At 54.4% G+C, this 5026-nt stretch overlaps 1 long non-coding RNA gene across 1 annotated transcript; it reads left to right on the plus strand.

Annotated features, from left to right (window-relative positions):
- The first annotated feature begins 854 nt into the window (after positions 1 to 854).
- On the plus strand, positions 855 to 1673 carry LOC109294250. Its single transcript, XR_002096492.1, has 2 exons — positions 855 to 1014; positions 1287 to 1673. It is a non-coding gene; the product is annotated as an uncharacterized LOC109294250 (long non-coding RNA).
- The last annotated feature ends 3353 nt before the right edge of the window (positions 1674 to 5026 follow it).

A 5026-nucleotide genomic window follows, 5' to 3' on the forward strand; every position in this document is an offset into this window, starting at 1 on the left:
CAGAGGCTCTGTTCCTCCAGCTGCAGCCAGGAGCAGCCATTCCAGGAACTGTGGTGTGTGGGAGGGGTAGTGCGGACAGAGCCCCTGTGCCATGTGGGCCCCACCACAGCTTGGAGGAAGACCAGGGGGACAAACATTCAGAGTAGCAGCAGAAAGGCATCAACCATAGCATCACCTGCAAGGACAGGAGTGGGAGAGAAAAAAAAAGATACTAGTGGAGGGAACATCAAAGGGAATTTACGTCAGTCTCCCTGCTCCACCTCCTTGCTCCTTTCTCCAATGGAGCACACAGCGCTCACAAAAAATTAGGGTTGGAAGGGACCTCAGGAGGTCATTTAGTCCAAACCCCCTGCTCAAAGCAGGAACATCCCCAACTAGATCATCCCAGCCAAGGCTTTGTCTCGCCAGGTCTTGAAAACTTCAAAGGATAAAAAGTCCACAACCAGGGGTGAATTAACACATAGGCAGACTAAGCATATGCCTAGGGCCCTAAATGAAGAAGGGGCCCAGTTGTGCTTATTTTACATATTATAATTATTGAGTGAAAAAAGTAATCTAAGTATACAGTATTAAGTAGGGGCCCCTGAGTTGGTTTGCTGAGGACTCACTAAAGGGTTAATCTGGCCCTGTTCGCAACCTCTCTAGGTAACCTGTTCCAGTGTTTTACCTTTTCAATTTGGAGATGCCTCGGGTGTTAGCTCAATCAGGAGGGCCCATAGCTCGGCTCTAACCTATGCTGAGCACCTGTCCCCTTCTAGCTCAGGTAACCAGAGCTTTCAAGATATATTAATTTAGCAGCTGTGTGAATCCAGCTTGGTTCAGATTCCAGCCAAACATGCCAGTATTAGCCTAGGCACATGAAAATTTGGCAAATCTGACTGGTCACCGTCTGCCTGCCCAAAAGCCCTACAGACACACCAACTGGTGGGTCTAAGCTGGACTTCGGCTCCATCTGTTCCAGCAGGAGGTCAAGGGAGTGAAAAGAGGTTGGTCCAGCTGCCCTGGGGAAAGATGGTGAGTCAGGGGGTCCTTGAGAAGAGGGGAGTGGAAGTCTGCTTCTAGAGAAGCCAAGCATCTAGCACAGGACTGCCTGCCACATCCTGGATCCTGCAGACCTGCCCTTTCCAAGAATAGCATCCCCATAAGCTCCTCCTGTCCTTCCTCTTTCGGGCTGACCCTGCCACCTAGTGAATGCCCACAGCACGGCAGGCATGACCCTGCCAGATCAGCCCGCAGGCAGGCACTAGAGATGCTGACTGATGCAAAAAGACCCATGCTTTCCCCAGGGAGGCTGGAAGCCTGTACCCAAATCTCAGGACAGCACCTGGAGCAGCCATAGTGGACTCAGCTGGGTGGCACATAACAAACCCAGGGGACCAGAACTGCAATGTGCTGCTGGAACTGATGGAGCTCTCCTTTAGTGTGTCCATGGGGGCCAGTGCGCAGCTGTTCCAGGGTCAGGATGCAGGACAAAATGGACTGAAAGTGCTGTCAAGAGTGCCTCGATGTTCTTTGCAAGCCTGGATTCATTAACTGGCCCAAGCCTGCCCACGAGAGACAGCACAACCCAGTCCTGACATTTATGTATCTAAATTCTCAAGGCTAGTCTAGCCCTGCCTATGTGATGCTTAGTAGTGAATTAACAGGTTTAGTGTTACATCACCCTTTGAAACACAGGAATGGCTTTTATTCATTCCAGTCTATGACCCAGTCAGCCAGCACCACTCTTTCCTGAGGCCTGTGATCTTCTTTGGGAACTGGAGATCGCATTATACTCACTGCAAGGAGCCCTGCTGTAAACACACGGCTGGAGAGCTCTGTCCACCAGGGAACAACCTGTGTGCATCTACACGTGCCCTCCCCAAACACTCCCATTCCTGCCTGACAAGGGGCAGCTGCAGACTGTGGCCCTCAACCATCTCATGGTCTGATGACTGTGGAACTGGCTCCGGGGCCAGACCCAAAGAGTATTGGTTGATGGGAGCAAACCAACTTGATGCAAGGTAACCGGTTGTGTCCCTCAAGGCTCAGTGCTTGGGCCAATACTCTTCAACATCTTTATAAATTATCTGGATTTGAGCATCAGATGCGGACTGGCAAAGTTCACAGATGACACTAAACTATAGGGAAAGGTGGTCACACTGAAAGATAGACTGGGGAAACAGGCTGATCTGGATAGGCTCACAAAGTGGGTGGATCAAAACCTGATGGCATTTAATGCGGAGAAATGCTTGGTGCTCCACCTTGGGGGGAAGAACCAGCATCATACTTATAGGCTCAGCACTGCTACACTCGCTGGCACCATGACTGAAAGAGACTTGGGGGTCTTGATTGACCACAAGATGAACATGAGTCACCAATGCAATGCCGTAGCTGGCAAGGCAAACCAAACTCTGTCATGCATCCACCGATCCATCTCAAGCAAAACCAGGGACGTCATCCTCCCACTTTACTCAGCCTTAGTCGGGCCTCAGCTGGAGTACTGCATCCAGTTTTGGACCCCCCAATCCAGGAAGGACATGCATAAGCTTGAGAAATTTCAAAGGAGAGCCACCCCCATGACTAAAGGCCAGGAGAGCAAGCCTTACAAGGAGAGGCCGAGGGGCATGGGACTCTTCAGTCTGGAGAAGAGAAGGCTCAGGGGGGACATGGTGGCAGCCTATAAGTATATAAGGGGGGTGCACCAAGATCTGGGAGAACAGTTGTTCACCAGGGCTCCCCAAGGGGTAACAAGGTCTAACCGTCACAAACTTCTGGAAGGCCGATTTAGACTGGACATAAGAGAAAACTTCTTTATAGTCTGAGTGTCCAGGGTCTGGAACAGACTCCCCACAGAGGTGGTGCAAGCACCTACTCTGGACTCTTTCAAAAGGCGTTCGGATGCTTATCTTGCTGGGATCATTTGACCTTAGCAGACTGCCTGCCTATAGCAGAGGGCTGGACTCGATGATCGCTGGAGGTCTCTTCCAGCCCTAATGCCTATGAAATCAGTGAAATCTGGGTTAGGACTGAGGGGCATCAGCAGGGCTGGGAGGGGTAAGGGGCTGCAGGTCAGGAGTGAAGAGCTCGGGGGGGCAGAGGGCTGTGGGTCAGGAGTGGGGGCACCAGCAGGGCTGGGGAGCCAGGGGCTGCAGGTCGGGAGTGCAGGGTGCTAGGCTGCCGGTGCTCCTCACCCCCTACCTGCCACCTTTTCCAAACTGGAAGGTGGGGCACAGCTCCACGGCTGGAGCAAGGGGCGAGCTGCACAGGCGCGTTTTGTATGCTGGGCCCCTGGGATGCTGTAGGAAGTGGCGAAATGGTGGAAGAGAGAGAAGAGCCCCAGAGTGGAGAGGCCCTGGGCCGGCAGGAGGGACCCGGGCAGGACATAATGGAGAAGCTGCTGGGGGTGTCTGACGCCCCAACTGCACCAGCTGCCCTGGTGATCCTGCAGTCCCCGGGGGCTGGGTTCTCCGGGAGGGGCGTAGGGGAGAAGGGGGGCTGGGAGCCCGGACACCTAGGTCCTCTATCCCAGTTTCTGTGGGCACAGTCATCCTGCATCTTCCCCCATCCCAGACCACCGTCCAGCTCCAGACGGGGCGCAGGTTGCCTGCCTTCCAGAGCATGACAGTCCCTGGGAGGGGGGGACCTGGGCATCCTGGTGCCTGTGCTCTGCCCCGGGCTCTGCCAGGCTGCCCCCTCCCTTGCTGCTCCATGGGTCCGTGGGGAGCATGGACCCATGCAGGTGCTAGATGCTGGCTGCTGCCCAGGCTGGTGGTAGTGACTGGACTGTGCCCAGTGGGACTCAGCCTTGGTGCCGTCCTGCAAGCTCATAAGCAATGGGGATGGGGGAGCAGGTGGGAGGCCGGATGCCTGGTTCCCTCGCAGCTGTGGGAGGGGAGAAGGGCGCGTATCTTGGGGGGGCGGGGGTGAGAGCGGTGCCTGGATTCTCTGGCCAGGCTTTTGTGGGGAGGAGCGAGGAATAATCATGCATCTTTCTCCCAGATACCAGAGGCCACCAGGGCTGCTGAGACGTCGATGCAGAGGTCACTTTCAGAATATGTTGGTATGTCACAGTGCCTTTCAGACAGTGTACACATTGTGAACAATTGCCCAATTAGATCATTTAATGGCAATCTAGAACCAATGCATGCAGCTACCCCTGAAGCAGTCAAATGGTTATCAGATTTAGATATTAATCTATGAACGTTGTACTCCTAAAATGTCTTATGAAGGAAGAAGAAGAAAGCCTGTGCTCTGCTGTGCGGCTCTTCCAGGCTGCCGGATGTGGACCCTGGTGGGTGCCCCCCCTTACTGCTCCATGTGTCAAGGGGTTTTCCCCCCCCTCAAAGGCACTGGGTATTGGCTGGACCTGGGATGAGGACTGGGTTGTGCCAATGCTCCTTGGAGGGTCCTGGCTAGAGGGTCTTGCTTCTCCACTCAGGGTTAGATCAGTTGTGGGCAGGAAGGGATTTCCTCCTTGCTCAACCTGGCCCAGCCTGGCCAAATTGGTCTTCTGCCTGCAACAGGGGTACAGCCTTGGCCTTGGCTCTCTGAAGCGCCTCTGACCCCCCTGGCAGCAGGACATGGTGGCCCTGGCCCCGTTGCTTTCCCCAGCGCAGGTGCTGCCTGGGGTTGGCAGGGGTGATGCTAGCTTTAGAAAGAGGTTAGAGGTTGGAAGTATCTGGGCTGGTTTGGACAGGGCTGATCTTGCCTCAGGCAGGGGTTGGACTAGATGTGCCCTCTGGGGGTCCCTTCCAGCCCCCCTGGCTTTAGGATTTGGAACAAGAAACCCAGTGTTTTGCACTTGCTGTTCTTAAAACTGCTTCCCCTCCCAATCTGCTTTGTCAGATAATGGTGGCACTGGGGCTGTGTGCAGTGGTGCTGATGTGGTGATACAATATCATGTTTGGGGACCAGTCCCACCCAAACATCATGCAGCAGACCGTGACAGTACCTCCTTGGATGAACGACCCCCTGGTATATTCCTCTAGTCCTTGTAAGCCGTGGTGGGGGAGCTGAGAGCCTGGATGCCTGGGTTCTCCCCCAG

Source organism: Gavialis gangeticus, unplaced genomic scaffold, assembly GCF_001723915.1.
Source record: "Gavialis gangeticus isolate Ggan-Ray unplaced genomic scaffold, GavGan_comp1, whole genome shotgun sequence".
In the NCBI taxonomy this organism is placed as follows: domain Eukaryota; kingdom Metazoa; phylum Chordata; order Crocodylia; family Gavialidae; genus Gavialis; species Gavialis gangeticus.